General features: G+C 38.5%; 1 long non-coding RNA gene across 1 annotated transcript; it reads right to left on the bottom strand.

The window, feature by feature from the left end:
• Window positions 1-10,374: 10,374 nt before the first annotated feature.
• On the bottom strand, window positions 10,375-12,896 carry LOC136009410 (uncharacterized). The gene is made up of 3 exons (XR_010610545.1): window positions 12,782-12,896; window positions 12,333-12,385; window positions 10,375-10,669 (listed from the first exon to the last, which is right to left on the bottom strand). It is a non-coding gene; the product is annotated as an uncharacterized LOC136009410 (long non-coding RNA).
• Window positions 12,897-24,872: the final 11,976 nt, after the last annotated feature.

The following is a 24,872-nucleotide window of genomic DNA, read 5'->3' as shown; positions in this document are numbered from 1 at the left end:
ATGAAGGAATGATCACGATGAACTGAAACTACAACAGGAATTCATATATTCACATATCTACAAAAATTAGAACATTTTGGGTTTCCTTGTATTTTAAAGGAGTAACATTTTCCCTTTCTCTAGACATTCTTTTGTAGTCACAGATATAGTATATCATTGCCAAGACTTGAGATTATATTAAAAGAGCAAAGATTTGACTTTATTACTTTGAATTCTTCTAGTCATTCCTGCTTGTGAAACCTTTTCTCGTATCTTTCTATTCAGTGAGATTATGCTCTTAGTTATGTAACAGTTGCTTAAGCACAACAGAACACTTTTTTTAAGTACAATAAAATTTAAATCTTAGATTAAGCTAATTAACAGTAAGCATGGCTATAATTAGCTCAGCTCTTCCTACTAAAGAATCAGCATTTTGGTACTAGCATATGAAAAAGAGGGTTATTTGTGAGTTTGCTACTTGAACAGGATGAAATAATGTTATTGTCAAGAGCCTGTAAAGACAGACAGCAGTGGTCAAAATATTCAAATCCATGTGCCTGAAATTAGGTTCTGGTTAGCTGTTTAGTCTCTGAAATAAAATTCAGACGATTCCGAACATGCTGACAATAATAGAATGAATAAAGGATCTTGAACTTTCTGACAGCAGAGTGGAATGTACATAGATACCTATATGAAAAAAATCTTTCAGAGAGTGCTGTGGTCTTAGCACATCAGAAAATGTTTACATCACTAAACGTTTACAAGTGAACTTGGGTGAGTTATATAGTCAGCCAGGTTTGAAAGTGTTCCCTTTGCTTTACTCTTCAGGAGCAACATGTTTAATGGTTACCTTGAATAAAAAAGTGTGCACTGACAATCTAAGCACTTAGTAAACACCTATCTGCCCTCTTGCAGTAGTGTCTAAAGCTGTAACTATATCACTTAATAACAGAGGCACTTGCTTGAGGTCAAGTGGGTTGGTTAACTATTAACATGCTCCCTGGTACAATTTTCAACTTTGCCAGAGGATTCATCAGGAACAGTGCCCAACAGACAATACAGATATTGGCATTCCATTCTGGGAAGGGGAGAATTCGGGTTTATGGGTGTACCTTGTCCAAAGACTGGAGTTTGGCGCTGGGTTGCTCTGCTGCCATACTATGGATGTAGCTCTGGGGATCTCAGGTGCTGAGCTTCCAGACCTCAGTGAAACCTAAGCGAGATCAAAGGACCAAGTCGCTGCATCTAGGGCAGTTCTGAGGAAAACGTAGGAAGTGTTTAGTTTAAGCAGGGAAGCCCTGGAGACTCAGAGCTCTTCAGCTCCTTAGTGGGTGGACAAGACTGCTGTATTAGGTACTTAAGCTCATCCTAAGTCTTGCTTCAGGCCTGTAAGTCTAAAGAGATTTAATATGGGGACATAGCATGTCTGAACATATGTTAAGAGTGGTGGCAAATGAGCTCTGAATTAAAGTGGTACCTCAGCATTAACCATGCGTTAATCTGCTTGCTACTAATAATCAATTTATACAGTCGTGCCAACAGACTCCAAGTGTAAGCAGAATGATTTTGATTCTGGCCATAACATACTGTTTACAGCCACCCAGAGGATGTGTTTCTGATCTTGTTTTTAGTGGAATAAATGCCAAACAATGTAATATGAAAATTAAGCCAATAACAACATTAAAATACCCAGATACTTCTCTGCTGTTTAGGCTAGTTTATAGATACCTCAGATCCAAAACAAAGCTAATGCCTTGATGGTACTCTTTGAGACAACAGTAAGGTAACAAACATAGGTCTATCCACTTAAAAATACCTTTGTTACAGTCAATTGAAGGGAGTTTTGCACACATAGCTCTAAAGCTCTTGCTTTTGAGTGACAGGTAAATCAGGTCTGGCTCTTCCCTTACAGCTTAATCTCTCTTAGCTGGAGAAAAATATAAAAAGGCCATAGATCAAAGACAGTTCTAGCTGGCAAGGAGGAAAGACAGGGAAAAAGATGACCTACATTTTTAAAGTTACTAGTGATTTTGGATATTTCAATTTTGGGGGTCCTGATTTGAGACAGCTTAATGGATCTTGATATTCAGCTTACAGTTGCTCAGCATATTGTTTGAAACCCCATAGACAGTCTTATAAACAACACGAAATCCAGACTCCAGCAGTCAGGATCCAAACAGAGCAGATTTCAGTGGAAGGTGAAATATTGCAGTGCTCCCAAATTTTTAGAAAGATGCTAGTAGCAGCTGAGGTTTCCAGAGCTCTTGCAACAAAATATTTTCCCTTCTATTTTTCCTTTTTTAATTCAATCAGCTTTCCAGCCCTCTAATCCTCTTTACTTGAAGTTCTTGGTCTCTGGGAGCATTCAGTCTAGTTTGGTTGCCCATGCTCTCAAGTGCAGTATGGATGTGACACAGGGTTCGTCCTCCCTTGAAGCTCTTGCCCATGAAGCTCCTGTCTACGTCCTCCTGAAGCCATTCCATTTTTTTTTTTCATGCCAATTGCATACCCTAGCCGATACGGCTTCCTGGTCTCTTGGGATTTCCACCAGGCCAGCCCATGCCTCCAATGCTTTCTCTTCTTTCTGTCAGCTAAGATGGTGCCCCAACAGCCTTGCCCTCAAGGGATGAACCACCAGAAGGGGCTCACCCTCCAGTTCATCATAGGGAGTTTTATTTCCACCCTGCCTGCTGAGGGTCAGACCAGTAGGTCCCTGCATTTCCCTGAAGTACATCTCCTCTTGGCTTCCACGTTGTGGCCATCACCCTGGCCCATGACCCCACAGTCCTCTTTCCTAGTCTGGCATCAATCAACACTCAATACTCTGTCCATCAGCAGGACTAAGGGAACATCACCTGTGTGCCTGCAACTGAGATCACTGAGACTCCCCCGATACTGGACACGGTAAGGTAGGTATAAAGGATAAAATGATTTTGAAAACAAAACCATTTTATCCTTCCTTTTGCCTAATTAAAAAATGCTGCTCCTCTCCACCACTAACTTGTTTACTGGACTACACTCCCAGGGATAGTAGAGGAGTTACACAGCATTTACTTGTGTTTCATAAATAGAAACAAACTGATTTCCCCTCTTCCTCCCCCCAGTTTAACTTCTGCAAGGACATGGTGTATGATAGGAAATTGTAGAATATTCATGTTTCAAATTTTCCTATTTCCCACCCACCAAAAAAATCTAATTTTCTAGAAATATCAAAACAAGTGTAAGACTTGTCCTAGGGATTTTGCAAATCCTCCCTTCAAAGAGCTCTCAAAAGTCTAGTGCAATGGCTTGGGAGGATGTGGTGGCTTTACATTAAAGTTGCATACTCTGTAAGCATTTGAATTCTTGTGAGCCCTATGGTGATCCTGCAAGAAAATTTGGAGGGCTTCAGCCCTTACTTGCTTATGCATCAGTGAAATACTTGATGAATGAGGTCTTGATATAAGAGATAATTTTTGATAAACTTTTTCATTAAGAAACTGCTTCAGCAAAAAGCATATAAATAGATTTGATGCTGAATTAACAGTAATTTTCTAAAATTGTGATTATTATCAACGCATAGTGGATGGAGACTCCAGGGCTTTCTCCCATACACGCCTTACATTAATTTGTTTGTTTCTCTGGGGCTTTTTTATGCCAGATTTCCCTAAACAGAGTGCTTCATTGGCTAAATCTAGATGGAACCACCTTTCATGGATTACAGAGCATATGAACACTATGATTATTTTATTTGCTGGATCAGGGACATCTGCTCATTCTGTCCTTAATATGCCCTTCTATTAGCAACAATTACATATGTCTCTGGAAACTGTTTGATTCCATATGGAATACAATGACTGGGCTTAATGAGGTGCTTTATGGACTCAACTCAACGTTAACTTTGAATTTCCTGGCTTTTGTTGATTTTTGCCACAACTTTAACATTTTTCAAACATAGAATCATTACATTTAAAAAATAAATCTGTATTTTAACTAAGATTTATTATACCCCAGCGAGATAAAACTTGTTTCCACTTTTCAGTAATAATATGATTTATTTCCATGTAGCTGAGCAGTAAAAAAAATATAAATAAAAGAGAGATAGATCTGAATGAAAAATAACACTTCCTAACAACAAAAGAAAAGTGGATCTTTACAGGAACTTAAAAGAAATCTTTATTAGCCTCAAGAATGAATATATCAAGTCTCTTATTCTGACAGGTCTGTGATATGCTTTGCTTATTCTTAAGTACAATGTGATACAAAAGCATTTATCTGAGTTGCTATTTTTAAAGTTCCCTGGAAGACTGAGGATCTGCCACCCCCTCTTATTTGGTGGCTGGACAGACTTAGAATCACTGACACTAAGTGGTCAGCTACCATGAACTCCTTGAAGTTAATTATATCACTTAACTTTTTTGCTGTTTCTGGCCAAAGCTACCGAAATGGCAGGAGTTTGGTGAGGCATATGTACCCTGAGCACCTCTGGTGGCATATGGCTTGTAAGGCTCTCTAACAGATACATATAGTATATATATTTATATGTAAATGTGTTTCAACATTCTCCTTCCACTGGGTCCCAGATGCTCTATTTACATATAACTAGAGGCAGATCAGAGCTGAGACAAATCATGCACTTGAAAGAGGGGGATCATTTGCAAGTACTGAAAAGAAAAGAGAATAGAAAGGCAAGATATTACTTGGTACATGTTAGTTCCCCTATATATCTAGATGAAGTAGTTATAAATATGTAAACCCACACACATCCATTCAGTCCTAAGGGCTGAGTGTCAGTTTGCATCTGGTAGTCCTTCTGAGCCTTTTGGATAGCAATGTTGTTCTCCTGCTTATTCTTCTGGTCTCCCCATTTCATCTTCAGGAGGAAACCCAGCAGAGCAGTCACCTTTATCCACCTGGAAAGAGACTGTGATTTATCCCTTTATTCATTAACTACTTTAAGACCTGTCCCACTCCTTAACTCACTTGTGAGGCTTTATATCCCTCATGAAAACAACCTATTCAGCTTTCCAATTTGGAAATCATTGCTCTGTGTTCATTGATTGCCATACCATACTGCTGCATGCTTTCTTGCCCTGCTTGCTAACTCCCTTATTCTCCTCTAAGTGCACTTGCAAGACAGAGGAGACTGAGACAAAAATCTTCCTTTCCCCTCACTTCTTTCAGTTCAAAGTCCAGTGTCTAGTGCTGCATATTAATAGCAGGGAACTTGCCCCCTCTCCCCTTTAGTCTCTTTTTTTGTACTTTTTGGGGGAAGTCTGTTCTGCTACTGACTTGTTTGAACTGTTCTAGACCACCAATTCTCATTTTGAGACTGAAAAAAAAAAAAAGACTTTCAGGACTCCCACCTCTTGGGATCATGATCTAAGTTTGTTAACTACTTTTCTAGTGTATTGCCTCTTCAGACTGTCATACCTGCTGCCTTTGTTCTGGTACCCATTCATAACATGATAGGACTCTATGGGCTTAGATCATCTCCCACAGTAAGGTTCTGAACTTTATGACTTCCCTCATCAATTTTCTCATCCTTTAAATGGTACTATAGGTAGTCTCAGTGGCTCAGTACCCTGTCAGTCACAACTGACAGGGGGATGACAATGAAATGGATTGAGGCACAATGAGGACAATATTGGCCCAAACATTTCCCTATATGTTAGTAACATGCTGTCTGATTTTTCATGTACACGGTACAAGATTATATGCTTACACATGATATAGAATACCTCAGATGCAAGACACCTATTCACCCAGACCCAGTAAATTGCAAGCGATTCTATCTAAACATCTCCACAGAATCAAAGTCTGAGTCAGCCTCCTTAAGTGTCTGAGCTTATTATCAAAGGAAATGAAGACATATAAGACCTCTGTAGTGGGTGGTTACACCACCTGAGGAAGCTTCCTACTCTGAGCTGCCCTTGGAAGCCTACCTCTCCATTGAGTTCTAAGAAAGCCTGAAAAGATGACCCTTAGTAAACTAAAGTTTCTGTGAGATTCCCTGGGATCTGTTCAGCCATTTCCAGCAGAAAGATAAAGTTCTAGCAAACTAGAAAGATGTACATTATTTAAATATAGATTACAATTATCTATTGGAAGGATTATCTATAAGGAAATCACAGCAGAGTTTTAATGAACTGAAAAAATCTATTCACATATTTTCAAAGAAATTTTCCTGGGATAATGAGATACTTTCTTAAATCAGCTTGAGAGTCAGAAAACTCAAATTACTGGTGAACCAATGAATAGGAGATGACTAATTCCCATATAACAGTGTCACCTAGGAACTACTATCATTAATGCATTGCAAAGAGTAAAATAGAAAGCACCTGAATTAAACCATATGTATGAGAAGATATGAAGGCAAAGAAGGGCAAATGAGGAAGGGAAGTTAATATGAATAGCCACTGAGACTTCTTAATCAAAAGAGAGATTGAGTCTCATCAGTTCATGAAACTTTTCCGACTGTATGTTCTGATGGAATTAAGTAAATTGTGTGGAATAAAATCAAATAAAGGACAAAGAAAAACAACACAAGCAAGAAGCGCTGATCTGTACTTTTTATTCTCTTTTGAGGGTAAACTCCAACTGGCGACTTTCCCTGTGGATCATGGTGGAGGATGAATATACTTCTTCTTATTTCTTTTATTTTGAGGTAATTTTGCTTTTGTGCCTGGCATCTTCAGACATTTTTTACACCGTGAAAAGTGTGAGAAATTCTGACCAACAAAACTAGCACAACTGTATCAAGGGTCAATGGGTGTAAACTGGAACATAGGAAGTTCCACGTTAACATCAGGAAGAACTTCTTTACTGTAAGAGTGACAGAGCACTGGAACAGGTTGCCCAGAGGGGTTGTGGAGTCTCCTACACTGGAGATATTCAAGGCCCGCCTGGACAAGTTCCTGTGTGATGTACTGTAGGTTACCCTGCTCTTGCAGGGGGTTTGGACTAGATGATCTTTTTAGGTCCCTTCCAACCCTTGGGATTCTGTGATTCTGTGATTCTGTGATTATGTTGTTCATTGGTACATGTTTGCGGGCAGTTTGGGCCTCCTGTATATGTTCTACCTTATTACTTCTCTTCAGAGAAAGAGAGAGAAAACAGCAGTCTCCGTCTTACATATGTTTTTCTCTGTCCATGAGGGATTTTATATTTTTGTACACAGCAGTTGTTGTGCATAAATGGTCTGAATCAAATAAGTAGGCATACTATTTGCAGCAAGTGAAACTTGTTTCTCAAGAATTATATGTTTTCAGATAAAGCTTCTAATTTTCAGTCAATAAAAGGAGAGGGAAAATGGAAAATTGTAGTTCTTGGCAAAAATATGAATGACCTTCTTTAGGAGCCACAGTAAATTCTTCCTGCAATGTTGAGAAATATTTTGATAATTCTGTTATTTTTTTCATAATGTAACAAGGTAATTTGAGAATGCCTCAAAAATCTGGTATTGTAAATACTCCAAAATATTGGCAGATACAATCTGCCAGAATTAATCCTTAGTTAATGTCCAGCTCACTCCCACCAGTGTTCAGCGGGATAAGATTTTACACCCAGTATCTCTCTTTTCCAGAAGAAGCTATGCAAGATTTTAAGAGATTCTCATTCTCTTTATTATTTTGTAAATAAGAGGGAAAAAGAAAGAACACAAAACAAAACAAAACAAAAAACAAAACAAAAAAAAAATCCTTTTTCTGAAATATATGCTTTAGGGCATAATAATAATTTTAACATTTGTAACAATAAGGGAAAAGGTGCATGCAAATTTTTATCAAGTATGGGAATTTAATAACAATCAAATGATGAAAGCAGCAGTAGTAATGGAATTTAAAAGTGATGCATTGATGGTTTACCTCTGTACAAAACGGGGGGTACACAGGGTAAAGGATGGGAGGGTTATTGAATGAAAGGGACGGTACTGGTGGACATAATGAAACGAAAATATAACATGTCATAGAAATTTCAATAAATTAGTGTTACAAAAAACCTGACCTGAAATGATAATCAGAGTTGATCGATTTTGAGTTAGTGTCAGAATAAAACCTGATTCTACAGCTCAGCAATAGTATAATCTAAGGCCACAGAATTCTGGGATACCACTACGTATTGTGATTTGATTGAATATTTGGAGTGAAGTCTCTCTCCTCTCTGGATGAATCAGGTGATATAATGAATAGGAGCAATGTCTTCTATAGATAACAAACACATTGCTGCAAGAAGCTGAGGATGATGAGGTTCATGGAATAGACATACAAAATGAGACATCTCAAATCAATCACGACAATGTATTAGTTCAGCAATAAATATGGCTTGAAGAATCAAACTGCTTGGATCACACTCATCTCCTTAAAACTTCCATCTAAGGAGGAGGAAAGTCTTCCTTTGAGCAGGCTCATTAAACAATAAGGTTGATAAAGCTGTAAACTGCATTTTTCAGCAAAACCCTGTACACTTAAATTTTTAAGAATTTAATTTTTCAAATTTAAAGAAAATATTTCAGTGGTAATAAATATTTTGAAAACATGCAGTCACAAAGGCAATTTTTGTTGATGGAAATTTTTCAATCACTATTATCTCACAGTCCATCTCTTACAACATCTTGAGTTCTTTTTTGGCCAAGCGTTATGTTTATATTTTAAGGACAACTGTATGTGTGGTACTGAAAAGGTATAAGAAATGTTAGTGAAGGTATGAAAATGAATAACGAGAAGGAAAAATTAGTTGGAGCTATTGATATTCACAAAGAAAGCTATTTTGACTGGAAGTTCATGTGTCATCATGTAAAGGTAAGATTTGCCAATGAAATTAGATACTTTTGCCTCTCTAGGTGGGTCCATGAGGTAGGCAAAGATGAGGGTGAAGACAAGGTGAAGAGAGGACAGGAGAGTAGAGAACTTAAACTTTTTAAAACAACAGCAACAATGAGTTGAATTAATGAGTTATTAATTCAATTAATGACTTTTTCCTCAAGATATTTTTTATTTCCAGAATACACTCGAAAAGACTTTTGTTGTGAAAGCTTTGAGGTTTGTAACTCATTTTGTCTCTAAACATGATTTCCATAGGGAAACACTGCTTTCCAGGAAGCCACTTTCACCATTTGGGTGTAACATGTTAAGAAAAGAAGCGAAAATAATTTCCCTCTTGGAGCTTCTGAGGTTCCCAGTACTCAAGATTTCAAAATCCAGTTTAAGTTCATATTGGAACTAAGTTACCAAATACTGAATTTTGTTTTATTTTTGGTGAAAGATTATTTTTTTTACAATTGGGAGTTTTAGTGAGCATAAAACTCTAAGGTATTTTGTTTTGATTTTCGTTCAATAGAAGGAGATACAGACAAAATGTCATTGTGCGTTTTTTTTTTTTAAGTACTTTTCTGAAAATCTTAAACTAGAATGTTTCAGCACACTTTTGACATTAATTTCTTCCTAACATTAAAATTGAGAAACTCACTGTCTGTTCTTGAAATTTTGATTTTAATGGAGAAGTTTCCTTTAGGATTTATCCAACCAGCTCTATAGGCCATGATAAAGGGTTGGTACAGCTAACCTCTCACAATACAAAGTGAAATATAAATGGTTTAAATATATGACTCAGGCAAGCAAAAGCTCATCTACTGCCATCTTTGAAAATGTATTTTTCCCCCTGCAGTAACATATTTGTTTCTGATCAAAACTGGTACATGTCTCCCAGAGATTGCAGTGATATGTTCATATTACTGGTTATTACAATTTGGATGAGCAAAATGATAAAGCAAACTCATTTAGTAGCAGAAATTAATAATGAAATAATTTAATTAAGACTAGGATCTGAATCAAAACCCTGACTCCAAATACCCCCTCACTTGTGAAAGGAACCTCAATGTGCAAATCATAAAACTCATGCTCATCACTAATTTTACTGCACTGAACCAAAATTATCAGGGATACTTCATTAATTTTTAAGCAGCTCATTAGTTTGATCTACTCTGGTGATTGCATAAGAGATACTGCCAGTAGGAAAAAATAGTTACCAGGAATTATGTGTTACTCTGCAATTTTGTCAAGTGTGGCTACTGATGTTAGGGATTGGCTGGAAAGTGGGCCTCCTTTAATTCAGCCACAGAACCATCATGATCTGTGAGGATTACATTTAACCTGGAATAAATAGGTAAAAACCCCCAGCAAAGCAACAATTTACGTTTAACCTGGAATAAATAGGTAAAACCCCCCAGCAAAGCAACATTTTTTTTTTCTTTTCCGATTTTAGTTTATCTAAATAGGGTCATTTATGGAGGTGGGGGCCATTCCAGGTAAAATGGTGATCAACAGGGTACTTAGGCCAAAAAAAAAAAAAGAAGGCAACTTCTTCAGGTTTAGTTTCAGAAATGCATTCTATAGTATCAGTTATTCAGATCAATTTCTACCTCCTTCACTCCAAGATGTTGGTGGAAAAAGTTTGGTAACAATTTGTCAAATGTTTGAACCAATTACATGAGATCAACACCACTAATTTGATGAGTGGTTCTGGTGTAGCACATCACTAAATCAGAGAGAATAGAGCCATGGGGTGCATTTTTGGGAGCACAAGTAATAGATCCTTGTAATGCCATGGATCTTTGAAATCTTGTTCTTTTTCCTGTTTTTTCTCTTTTTTCTACAGTCCATGATGAAGACTCCCTGTCTCATATCAGGAGATACCATCTTCTCTTCATCAGAGCCTGTAGCGATAGGACAAGGCGTAATGAGTTTAAACTTGGACAGTGAAAGTTCAGGTTAGATATAAGGAAGAAATTCTTTACTGTGAGGGTGGTGAAGCACTGGAATGGGCTGCCCAGAGAAGTGGTAAATGCCCCATTCCTGGAGGTGTTCAAGGCCAGGTTGAACAGAGCCTTGGGCGACGTGGTCTAGTAGGAGGCATCCCTGCCCATGGCAGAGGGGTTGCAACTAGATGATCTTAATGTCCTTTCCAGCCCAAACTATTTTATGGTTCTATCATTCTATCCTTGTAGGCCCCCTTCAGATTCTGGAAGGCTGCTATGAGGTCTCCCAGAAGCCTTCTCTTCTCCATGCTGAACAGCCCCAGCTGTCTTCAAAATGTATGGGTACCATCTTGTCTCACACAGCATAGGTTACAAGTATTTTCAGACTCTACAGTGGGGTGAGGCAAAATTCCCTAGAATTGTCTTTGTTACCGAGGAGTTGCCATGTTTCTTTAGCTGGAAAGCTCTTCAAGATTTGAACGAATATAGTCTGTGGGGTGGGATTCAGTATGCTTAAATTATGGGTGGGATTCGACCTAAAGCTACCAAAGTTTAGTCATAAACACTTAAGCCCTGATAACTCCAAAGGAGTCACTCAGCATGTCTATTTTCCAGGATAATCCCAGCTAATTATTTTGTTGGTTCAAAGCTTCCCTTTGCAGGTCTCCATGGAGCCTCCATGTTCCTGACACTGCTGGCATGGTGACTCAGCTTCAGCTGGAGGTCTGAAGCATGCTTTCTTCCCTTGTGCAAATTACAGTGCTTGTATGGGATGCTTGAGATGCAGTTCATGCAGAGTACAGCCCAGGACTCCTGTCTTATGGTAGTATGGTCATGTGAAGGTGGTCACTATATCTCCTATAAATGGATTGGATTTAGTTGTATGCCTTGCTTAGGAAATGGGCTGCATATTGGTGGCTCTTTGCTCTTGTTTAGGCAGTTACAGACAAAGGAGAGTCACCTATTTTCCCAGTGTAATTTGTGTATAAGAGTCAGGGAAAATTTTAGACTAGGTAGTGTAAGCAGACCCAAAAGCTGTCTATTGATTGGACTATGTGCAGCATATGAGGGTTGTAGTTGTCTATACCCAGATTCAATCAAGATCATGAAGTTTCACCTATTTTACACCAGAGCCTCATCAGAACTGGGAATCAAAATACATCCTCCCTCCTCTTCCTCTTTTGTAACTACGAATACAGTCTTGCTTACTAAAGGTCTCTTTTTCCATTCTTTTTTCCTCCTGTGCTATGTATATGTATATATAAAAAACCCCTGTCCTTTAAAATTATTTATCGACAAAATATATTTTTAAACTCTAGTTCTGATCTGCTCAAGCTGGCAGGTACTATTATTATGATGATTGACTATGCATTGACAGTTGCTCTGTTTTGTTTTCTGGAAAGAAAATATTAAAGATTGTAGCTTTTTTTTTTTTGGTTCTACTTTTGAAAGAACAGCTTATTTAAAGAAGCATATCAACTCTCTGTGTTGGGTTGACCCCTTGGCTGGATGCTGAGTATCCACCAAAGCTGCTCTATCACCCCTGCTTCAACTGGGCGGAGGAGAGAAAATATAATGAAAGGCTCATGTGTTGAGCTAAGGACAGGGAGACATTACTCACCAGTTACAGCCATGGGCAAAACAGACTCCACTTGGTGAAAAATAATATATTACCTATCAAATCAGAGTAAGTTAATGAGAAATAAAAGTGAAAAAAATAATAAATCCCAAAAACTCCTCCCAGCTTCCTTCTCGCCAGGCTCAACTTCACTCCCAAATTCTCTACCTCCTTCCCTGCATAGGTGTGATGGGGAAGGGGGGTTGCAGTCAGTTCGTCACACATTGTCTCTGCTGCTCTTTCCTCCTCAGGGAAGGACTCCTCACACTCTTCCCCTTCTCTAGCTTGTGGTCCCTCCCATTAGAGACATGAACTTTTCCAGCAAGAGTCCTTCTTACAAGCAGCAGTTCTTCATGAACTGCTCCAACATGGGTCCCTTCCATGGAGTCACAAGTCCCACAGGAAACCTGCTCCAGTGTGTACTCCTCTCTCCATGGGGCCACAGATCCTACCATAAGCCTGTCCCAGCATGGGCTTCCCATGGGATCACAACCTCCTTGGACATCCTCCTGCTGCAGCATGGGGTCCTCCATTAGCTGCAGGTGGATATGTGTTTCACTGCTCTGCTTCCATCAGACACAAGGGAAGATTCTAGCAGCTGTAGATGTTGAATCCCATATCATATCACATCATGCTCATCATATAAAGCTGTGGGAAGAAGAAGGAAGGAGGGGGGGGGGATAATTTGGGGTGATGGCATTTGTCTTTCCAAGTAACTATCATGTGTGATGGAGCCCTGCTGTTGAGGAGATGGCTGAACACCTGCCTGTGATGAGAAGTGAATTCCTTGTTTTGCTTTCCTTGCATGTGTGGATTTTGCTTTACCTGTTAAAGTGTCTTTATCTCAACTCACAAGTGTTCTCACTTTTACTCTTCTGATTATCTTCCTCATCCCATTGTGGGAAGGGGTGAGCAGCTGTGTGGGGCTTATTTGCCATCTGAGGTTAAACCACATCTCCCTTCTGAGCTCTACTTTTGTCAGTTTAACTTAATAATAAATTATTATTATGTCTGGACAGGTTCAGCGCTGAGGACTTTTGCACACTATTCTGGGTCAAGTCATTGATGAAGCTGGAGTTTCCTTTCATGAAGAAAATCAGGAAGAGAATATCACAGTTTATCAATTCAGTATAGGCTTTACATGTGTTCCAGAGTTTGAGGATTCCGGGTTGAGAGAAACGAGACGCAAATAGAGAACTCACAACAAGTTTATTAATATAGGAAAATATAGAGATATTAACAGATACAGTAAAGGGTACTTCTGATGTTTGGCTATCTTACCAACCCCAAGGACCCTGTGAAGATGATCAGGAAACCAGCTTCTAGAACCATTATTGCAATGCTAAGACGGCAGAATCCACCTTAGCAGGCATCCCCGTGGAAGCAAATTGACTTAGATGGTATGAAGTTCTGCCTCCCAGCATTGCATGGGGCTCAGGCTTTTACACTAACAAAAATGCACTCATTCTGAAGCAGGGGGCAGCCTACATCAGAAGAGGTGGCCAGAAGTATCTAGAAAGGTCTCCAAGGGTTGGGACTTTTTCAGGGAGCTCTAAAGCAGAACTTTCCAGGGAGGAACCAAAGCTGGACTTTACAGGGAGCAGCCAAAGCAGGATTCTCTGGGGAGGAGTCAAAGCGGGACCTTCTGGGGAGGATCCAAAGCGGACAAACAGTACTTTTCTATCTTTGCGTGTTTCACCACAGACCATTATCTGTTGTCCCTGACATAACATGGTACACAGACTTGTGCCAGTTCTTTTCTTCTGGCTGAAATGCACTTTAAGCCCTCAAGTGAAAAATGAAAATTGAAACCTACCTTGAAAGACAAGTTTGGGGAATGTTCTACTTGACCAGAGATAAATAAAAGTTAAATAGTATCTTTTGATTTTGTTAAAAATGCACTTGTTAAGCAGGACTGGCTGTTTTGTTTGCTTTAAGTGATGCTTAAAATAGATATGAATCTACTTGATCTAAAATGAACCATTTGATAGTAAGTATATTCATTTTAACATAGGCAGGAAGTTCCACCAGAATGGCTGGAGAATATTATTGAGAACTTTGTGATGGTTAGGTGGGGATTTCTGTCATTTATTACTACAATTTATTGCTACAATTGTGGCAAAGATAGTAGAAAACCTTTATATTTTATTTCTTCCAGCAAAATAGACATGAAATGCCACAACATCTATGGTTATAACCATAGTATAAGAACCTTGTAGTTGCTTATAATTTTAAGTTAGGGCTGAAACCTGCTAGGTTAGTGATTTGTCTTTTGCTGAGATATTTCAATAGTTTCAGCTCATCAGCTTGCAAGAACGGAGGTAATAAAACTGTTCCCAGTTTGGAACTGTTTCCAGTTGTGCTCCAACAGAGTCAGTGCTTGGAACAAGGAATTGGAGTTCAGCAGTGGGCTTCTCCAGTGCTAAGGATGGGGCTCTTACGTCTTACATCAATGTTAGTTCAAATTTGATCAAAACACAGATGCTGATTATATCTTTAGAATGAGCCATTTGGGTCAGTTGATTATTGAAAGTAAACTAAAACTTTATCTCGTGGCAAAATTTAAAAGAGAAATGGAAAATTATAGTATAGCAAAACCACTGCTTTTTAACATCATAGGATCGGGTGGGAAGATGTTTCTTTTTTCATATTTAGTTATATTATATTCTTACTATCCTATTCTGATTCACTTGGTAATAAATTAAAATAATTTCCCCAAGTTGAGTCTGTTTTGTCTGTGACTAGTTGGTGAAGTGATCTCTCCGTGTCCTTATCTGGAACCACGAGTCCTTATCTCGACCCATGAGTCTTTTGTTATATTTTCTGTCCCCTGGCCAGATGAGGAGGGGGAGTGATAGGGTGGTTTTGATGGGCATCTGACACCAGCCAGGGTTAACAGAGTCAATTATTAGCAGAAATTGCATCTGGAATTTGCATCCAGGTGCATTATTTTAAATAAATACTGCATTTAAGTATATTTATTTCATTCACATATCAAAATTCTAGTAACTGTACTTCTGTAACAATACACAAATGCTACCTGATCTCCAGTTAGCGTGTCTTACCACTGGCAGTTATTACTATGAATACTGCAGCAAATACCTAGATCTCTGTCTTTAAGGAAGTTACATTTACTCCAACGCATAGGAAAATTATACAGTATGTTTAGATTTTGTAACTGCATTTAATTAGAAGCTGCACTTAGGTACTGACTAAGCATTTTTCAGCAGGAGGTGGTGTGTACTGTTTAATGGGATGTAAAATGTTTCACTAAGCATTATCTAACATGTCTAAACCAAAATTCAGGCTAAAGATGTGGTACTTTGGATGTTATTATAATTTCCCCAAGCATCATATGTATAATTACAATCCCAATTGATTAATTTCTACACTTACATGTAAGCAGAAAATGAAGTTCTCAGTTTGACTTCAGAATATAACTGCAGTGGTTGAGAGTAATTAATGGTCTGATATCCTCATGTACTTTCTTGTAGATGTTTGGAGTCCTGTTAACTTTATTAGGCTTCACAAGGGAAAACAGGTCCATTCAGGCACACTGCAGCGTGGTGACTCAGGCATTGCTAAATGCACTGGTGTTCAGAGCTTGGGGAGTGTCTATGTCACTATTTTATACTTCTTTGGGGGTAAAATACAGAGTTTTTGAAAAGACTGTATTTCAAGACCTGACGGTTTTCGGGCACAAGAACAGACAGCTACCCCTGTCAAACTTAGGGATCATTTTCCAAACTTTTTGCCATTTTCCGCTCTCATTTCTGGAGGCAAGTGTGCGAATGACACCACTGCCATATAAGTGATAAAATGGGTAGACATAATGAGTTATTCAAATCCTCAAAAATAAACCTGACAGTTGTGGAATTTTTTCTTCCTTGATGCTTTGAATCAGTGCTAAGAGGTGCTGGAAACAGGGATTAATCACTTCCATACACAGGTATGATCTTAAATGTTTGTATCCAGAATTTTTTAAAAATGCCAAAGGAAAATATCTGTGAGATCAGCCTTGTGACACTGATCCAGGAATATCAAAGAATATACAAAATGCCAAAAGTATGCTTTAGTCCTTAGAGCAGCAGGTTTTCAAACCTCAACATTAGTTTCAATCATCTCAGTATAACTACAGATACTCTTATTTCTTACTTGTTCCAGGAAGAGAGTCTGAGTATTTTGCTGTGTAAAGAGAGGTGCAAGACAGAGTACTCATACCCACACTTCACACCATACATATGTAGCAATCTGAGCTGTCATACTGTGATCCATGTTGCTTACCCATGTATCTCTTCTTTCTGTTTTTTTTTTTTTTCTTAGAGGGAAGCAATTATGTACTCCTTTTTTCTGTAGTATTCAGTAGTGTCTGAGTAGAATTTGTGCAGTGTTAAGTATTCAACCTGATGATCAGCTTGAGACCTTTGGATGCTGCTTAGGAAGCCAAAAATTGTAAGAGATTTCAACTGAGAAGTGCTGAGATGGGATTTAAACGGAAATGCAAAATTTACTGATCCAAAGTAGAGGTGGAGATGAAACTGGATGGAAATTGACTTAATAGATCAATACAAGTTGCATACACATTTTTTCTTGAAAGTCTGTAAAATGGTCAATTGTACAAATAGTACAAATGGTCAATTGCCAAGAGGCCAATTGTACAGAATTGGAGAACAGCTGGCAAATGAGCCATAAAAAAAAAAGTTAATAGGAACAAATTAACCCATGATGAAGAATTTTGATTTGCATCAAAAGGAGTGTGACCAGCAGGTCGAAGGAGGTGATCCTGCCCCTCTACTCTGCTCTTGTGAGACCTCACCTGGAGTATTGTGTGCAGTTCTGGTGTCCTCAACATAAAACGGACATGGAACTGTTGGAACAAGTCCAGAGGAGGGCCACGAGGATGATCAGGGGACTGGAGCACCTCCCGTATGAAGACAGGCTGAGGAAGTTGGGGCTTTTCAGCCTGGAGAAGAGAAGGCTGCATGGAGACCTAATAGCAGCCTTCCAGTATCTGAAGGGGGCCTATAGGGATGCTGGGGAGGGACTCTTTGTCAAGGACTGTAGTGATAGGACAAGGGGTAGCGGGTTCAAACTTAAACAGGGGAAGTTTAGATTGGATATAAGGAGGAAATTCTTTCCTGTTAGGGTGGTGAGACACTGGAATGGGTTGCCCAGGGAAGTTGTGAGTGCTCCATCCCTGGCGGTGTTCAAGGCCAGGTTGGATGAAGCCTTGTGTTGGATGGTTTAGTGTGAGGTGTCCCTGTCCATGGCAGGGGGGTTGGAACTAGATGATCTTGAGGTCCTTTCCAACCCTAACTATTCTATGATTCTATGATTCTATGAATTTTGAAATATACGGTCTCGGTTCCTAGAGTTATGACTAAGACTGCTAATAATGTTCAATGCTATTTTAACTCTTTGCAAGTGTGAATATTCTTATGCACTTAAACTTCCTGATAACCAGGTTGTAACTTTTCATAAAATTGTCAATTTTTAAGGTGAGAATTTTATCCCAAGGAGTCATGTTTGTATTTCTGAGGAAGAAGTGCACTCTTTGCATAGGGGAAATCATCAGAATACCTGTCCACTCCTCTACTAGGTAGCTCCAGAAGATCTCTGGATCTCCAGTGGCTCTAGGACTGGTTGCCTCAGACAAAATCTAGTCCTGTGTCTAGACAGGAGTGCAAAGTGTTTTTGGCTGAGCTGCTCAGCACAAGTGTGTTGGCTCTGAACATTGTATGAAAATAGGAAAAAAGTAGTTTCCTTGCACAAAGGTGATGACAGTCAGGAGGGTGGAAATTATTCCTGTCCATTTTATTATTATGTGGCATGTCTGAGAGAAAAAAAAACCAAGAATTTTATACGTATTAAATTAATATATCGCCTAGTCTTGGTGGAATTTGCAATGTGTTTGTTACTTTAAATAAAAGTAGACCTATGAACAAAGAAAGTGGTTCAGCAATAGCCTTTTGGAACAAGTTCAAAGGTGAAAAGGAAGGCTGTTTTAGGAGGCTAAAGAGCATGACCAAGGTGTAGCAGGTACAGCTTCATTTTAATTCACTGAGTTGGAATAACAGCTTTAAGTAATTTTCTTGTCTCCAGAGAAGAACACAGGCACTAGCTGCAGGGCAATAGGAAATACAGGAGTGCCTCAACATCTCTAGTTGAAATTATTCCATGCACTGAAACATCCTGGCCCTCCTCAAACGATCACCTCCTGTCCTTCTAATAGCCAGTACTCAACAAACAGCGAATGCTGTACCATTGATGCTATTGTATCATCAAACAAAGTGCTAAAATGAAGGCTACCTGGTTGTTTATGAGAAAGTAGTTTCCTCAGAGAAATGAGGCCACCTCTATTAGACAAAAATATGGTCCTGAGCACAGGTTCCCCCCATCTGACATGACTGCTCACCTGCAATGTGCAGCAGAGGATCACTGTTAGGCTTTGTGCATGACCCCAAGCAGATTGTGAACCTCATCCCTCAGAAGCAGGGAAATGTGTGGGAATACATGTGGACATTTTTCTTTCTCCTCTTCACACCCAACCTCTTCTCTTTGAACTCCAATCCCTTTTCCTGTTTTCTTCTTTCAGCAGGTGTAGCACAGTAGATGGGCACAAGCTCACAGGTCATTTAAGCTGTTGGAAACTTTTGTTACTAGCTGCAAAATTCTTCTATGCTTGTTCCGTGAATGAGAATAGATGCTGCATTATACTTCCTTGACACAGCTGCAGTGTTTGTTCTGTCTTCATTCCTGATATATTATTTGTATTTTGGATATATTCTTCTTAAATATATCTCAGATGTGTTTCTGAATTTCCACTGACGGAGCTGAATTCTTTCAGGCTACTTTTAATTTATTAATACTTATTCAGAGTCTGATTGTACTAAAATATAATTCCTACTTATCTTTTTACAGTCTTACTGGCATTTTACCCTGGGTATTGCACTAATTATCACACTGTTCTCCCCAGTTTTGACTGTATTCATCATACGTTTTTTTTCTAGTCACTAGATCCACATTACCCTTCTCCTGTTCAGGAAGCAATCTTGCATTACTTTCATAATCATGCTTCCTTCCTACTTTTTCCCACTAATATCTTCCTAGGAAATGTCTAGGCAATTGAACTCCTAACATGATCATTACACCAAGTTTGATACAGACTTCCTGCATCTGTAAAAACATTTCCTGATACGCTTTCTCATTCTCTTTGGAAGGTCTCTGGCAAGATCCTTTTTCCATATCTCATTCTTCATTTTACTTCAAATAGTCCCAGTTGCACCAGCCAAAATCCTAGTATCATTTATTTCTGTTTATTCAGTATTCTCCCGATACACAAATTGCTCCCTCCCTCATTACTTTTGTTTTACCTCACCCATCTGCAAACTTTATATGTCGGTAATTTTATCTCCCAGTTGATAGCTTGGTTTAACCAAGTCTTTGTCATTCCAATGTAATCATAATTTCCCCTCAACATATGTTTCTAATACAACAATCTTGTTACATATGTTTCTAGCATTTGTAAAACACATTTATCCTGTTCTTTGTCCTGTCCGTTCACTTTTTAAAACATGTGTAGTAAGAAAAGGTTTCCACGCTGACTTCATTTACAAACTAAGCACCTCTTTCTCTAGCCCTTACAGTCCTTACCTATATTGTCTGTATGAACTCTGGCTGTTGAGCCATAAAATGAAATTAAGACTCTTTCTTTCGATTACTTTTTCATCCCAATCTGAAACTGTTCCTGAAAGTCAGTCTCTTTTGCTCCTAGTAGGTTATCAACCCTTCTCTTTAAGTAAAAAACCTTAATCTATTTCTTTTTTTCACAGAATATTTTCAACCTGTATATCCCTTGTTAGTTTACAGGATCAATCCTTTGTCCTCTTGATTCAAAGGTTGCCCTGGTTGCTGTCAGTCCTCTCTGGGTGCTAGTATCTTCAGCCTCGACTAAAATTGCCTGGTGGGAAATCAGAAAAATTATTTGTTTGGACTGCATATACCATAGGTGCCTTTTTTTTTAATCAATCAATCATCAACTTCATCACTCTCCCATTTTGTCAGAGGCAGGGTGATACATAAGGGTTTGGGTACCTGTCAATCAAAGATCAATCTGTTTTTGGAAACAGAAAAAAAAATCACTTATCTGTCTGTTAATGGCTGAGAGCAGATGCCTAGCCATTGTGCAGCTGCCCATGGAAAATAAAGTCTGGGCTCAGAGGACTGCAATAATTACAGGCTATCCTGGTTCTGGTTTGAACCAATCTAATCTTCACTCCAGCTGCTTCTGCCTAAACACAGCACCTTAGCTATCCAAATGTCTGATTAGATTATAGATTTACCACTTTTCCTAGTATGAGAAAGGCACAGTGCACCTCCCATATATATATATATAATATACAAAATATTGTATATTTTTATATACAAGTTTTCTACTTGAATAAGGCCTGAAGAAAAAGTGATTCCACTGTAACTCAGCAGATTTATAGCATCACTCTACCTCTCCTTTTTCACTTTCATTGTCTATGTTCTGCTGTCATCTGTTCCCTTGTAGTTGCCTTATTTTGCAACTACTGCTTCACACTTCTTTTGACATATTTACCTATAAGCTATGTCTGCATCTGCACACCAGCCCTCTCCTGTCTAGCTAAACTGAGGCATATTTCAGTGCAGTTCTGGTAGCTGCATTAGCAGTTATAATTTTGCTAGATGAACTCTAATGATGGTTGACCTGGTGTAGAGGGGTTGAAAAACTGGAATATCTTTTCACTCTTGTCAGTAAAACACCTTCTTCTCAGAGTTCCACTAAGCACTGGGTGGGGAGAAAAAAAAATCAACCCTATTCCATTACAGTTAAACTGCAGAGTGCTTGGAGATTGATTTAGTTAGTATGTGTTTATTCAAACTGGAATATGCTTTGAAGTCTAAAGATCAGGGCCATATACTTCAAAGAGCTGTAAGGATTTATGGGATAGACTGTAAGCCTGAGAATGACATGTGAACCAGGCAGCATGGACACAGACCCAGGAATCTGGATGTGAGTGTTTGGCACAGGAACGAACACATAAAACACAACTTTGGTTGTTGCCTGTAGGAGATGGGCCTCTGATAAGTAGAGATTGCCAGATTTCACTGTGTTGTGTGGTGGAGAGCATGGGAAGGAGTGCATTGCTAGTCAGTTCAGGAGTCTCTAATAGATACAGTGGACCTTACTAACTGTTGTGTCATCTATTTGCTACTTGGAGAGCTCCCTTTTGAGGTGAGATTTACCTTCCTCGCAACTAAGTGGAACCTAATTATTTGTGGGCTGAAATAAGAACAAATCAAGGTGAAGAAGACACTATGTCCAAATCAGCAGAGCAATGAAGAAAAAGTCCATCATGATGTAGAGAGAGGGAGAAATGTATCACAACATGAGGGAGAAGGTAAGTCAGAATGCACATGAATAAATGTAGGAAAATGAACAAAACAAAATATAAAAAACAGCTTTATAGAAGTAGATTAAGGACAGAGACATGAAAGATCAGTAATAAAGTGAAAATACTGTCACACCAAGAAAAGTGTTTAAAAACATGAATTTACCTAGCTTATTACTTCAACTTGCAAAATAACATGACATAAGTGCCAAAAATTACTTTACAACTGTTAGCTTGTGCAGCACTAAAAGCATCATCATGTCCACTGTTTATTTGCATGATTTTTCATATATCCAAGAGTCGAAATTGAAATTATCCAGTATGTATCAGTACATTTTTTGAACATTTACCCTTTAGAAAAGAACCTCTGGGATAACAGTCTGGTGGATTTCATTTTACACCATCAAAGCAGAGGACTGGTGGTAAGCTGATACTTTTGAGGGTGTGCTTATTTTTAATGTATCAGATGACTAATGATTATACCCATGAAATGTTATATGCACCCTTTAAAACTTGATATAAGCAGATTATAAGGAGCCACATGATCTCATCTCACTCAAAGCTAAGTGATCTTGAATGTGACATGATCACACTTTTATTCAAAATCTCTTGTCACCCTATTGAATTAAATGGTAACAGAGGAAGCTTAGCACCTTCTATAGTAGTTGTGCATTCTTAACAGGATAGAGCAAAGAATGTGTAGGAGGTGAATCAGGAATGAGGTGCTGCCAGGGACCAGGAAATATTAGTGGCTGTCTTTCTCGTTCTGTACACAGCTTTTCAGAATAAAGTTGTACAAATTCAGGTGGCAATATGAGGTAAAAATTGACTTAAGGTGTCTGTATGGATTCATATTGCCATCATTCAGAGCTGCTCAAGTTTGCCTATGGGGAGAGGTTATCTGGTAATACCCTGACTTAATGATAACTCTCACACTCAGTTTGGAATATTCAAATATTCTGCAAAGACAGGTATAGGCATTTAGAACAAACACAGCTTTTCTTCAAAGTTTAGTGAATATTCCATATAGGCTGCTTGCCATGATGACTAATGTACTGCAACCTTGCTGTTCTGCATTAAACATCATGAAAATGTACATCTGCACTGGATTTTTTTCTTTCCTTTGTTTCTAAAATGCTGAGTTCTGCTAAAAAAAATTGGATGGAAATCAAGCATGAGAAGCTTAGCCAACTTTAGTGAAATGATAGCAGAGTTATATTATCCCTTAATGAAACATGTATAGAGGGCTGATTGATTTATAGAGCGATTTTTTGCACCATTACCTAACTTGATTGTGTACAAATAGTTTTCTGTATTCACAACCGCCATGTCTCTGCATTTCTTTTCGTATGTACATTTCAAAAGCTGATGTCTTTTTATACAGGACTGAAAGATCTGAATGTTTTCAGCTGAACAGTGTTGATGTAATGTGAAGTTTTTATTGAACTTTTATACATTTTAACACTTTTCTGTAAGACTGACAAATAGATTCCTTTTTCCTGCTATCATTAATATCTCTTTGGAACAGAGGGTCTTCAATGTCTAGTCTAAACACCTTGTTGCACAGTTGTGGTATGATATTACCTCTTACCCATGAAAGTGTTGTGTCTCCTTTTAAATAGACTGTGTTGTTCTGCCCAACCATTCATCCATAAACGCTAAACTGCAACCTCAAGAAGTTATTGTTTTAAATGACATTTCACCTGGCTTCTCCTGATTCCCTCCCCTCTGGATTTAGTCCTAGATCAAGAGAATAAAAAAAAAAAAATAAATTATTTTCACAGGGATTCACAGAAATGTTTTGGTTTTTACCCTCGGGGAGCACTGTAGAGTTATGACTGTGGGACCATCACTTAGTTAAGTGACAGACATTCAGTCTCTTTCACTACCTGTAAAACACGTATGCCAGGCTTGACTCACATACCTGAATCTGGATTCGTATCAGGAATGCTTGCTTCTCTGTTTCTGCAGTCACCTCTGGCATGTTGGATGAGGGTAAACAGGGAAAGTTATAGTCTTACTCTTCATGTAGAAGAAACTTGTGTTCAGGAGGATCTGAGCAATGTCAGACTCTGATTTGAGCTCCTTTTTCTTCCATTACTCAAGTGACCAGCAAGCATTTTATTAATGTGTGATTCAAGCATTAACACAGGAAAAAATCCCCCTAAACCTCAGTGGTCAAAACCTAAGAATGCAGGGATTAATTACCTCCATCTCCATAAACAAAACTTTGAATGCTCAAAGGTTTTAATTCTGATTTAGATTCACAGCAGATACTGTTTTCTTAGGAGCATAACAACATAATGCAAAGAAGCTTTTTGAGGGGAAAAACTCTGATGTGTTGCTATGCACAACTGAATATAGAATTTCTGCTTTCAAAAAATTGTTTTCAATCCGTTTAATTATGACATATCCAGTGATTTTGGTGGAGGCTTTATAATGCAGGCAGATGTTTGAAATAATGAATTTTCATGTATTTTCCCATTTTATGTATTCCAAGAAATCTAATTTGGAAAAGGAACCCCCTACAACGGCTGATTTCCTCTCTGTGGGGGCCTAAGTGTAATTGATACTGTACTCCAGTACAGTGACAATCAAGCTGTTTTCAGCATCAGATCTTGTATACCTAAGTGAGAGAAAGAAATGTTGAATCAAGGGGGATGGAGACTATGTTCACATAAATATTTAAATGTAATAGGCCAAATTAATTTCTGGTATAATTAAATGCATGTTACATTCGTTACATCTATAATTCAGAAATTAATCTGGTAAATACTAGTCTCAGTTGAGCTAAAGCAGAAATTACCCAGTGTTAGAAAATGCTGAAGTAAACGTTATCTGACTTGCATATTAGAGAACAGTGAATTAGAGGTTTCTGCTCTGAAACCTTAGACCACTTTAGACATGGAAAAAAGCACGTGCTAAGCATGGCAGGGCTGGAACACTATGTGCAAACAACAGAGTAAACCAGCAAATCTGCCTATCCAGGCATGTCACCTTCACAGTGTATTTCCCGTTCGCAAGTTCCTTTTCACACATATGACTCCATGCGGGTGGCTGGTCTTCCTGCTTCCGGATGCTTGGAGAGTATCCTCCCAGTCTTTGCAATTTATGAAGCCAACTCAGA

This window comes from Lathamus discolor, chromosome 2, assembly GCF_037157495.1.
Source record: "Lathamus discolor isolate bLatDis1 chromosome 2, bLatDis1.hap1, whole genome shotgun sequence".
In the NCBI taxonomy this organism is placed as follows: domain Eukaryota; kingdom Metazoa; phylum Chordata; class Aves; order Psittaciformes; family Psittacidae; genus Lathamus; species Lathamus discolor.
This window is presented reverse-complemented; position numbering and strand designations above follow the sequence as displayed.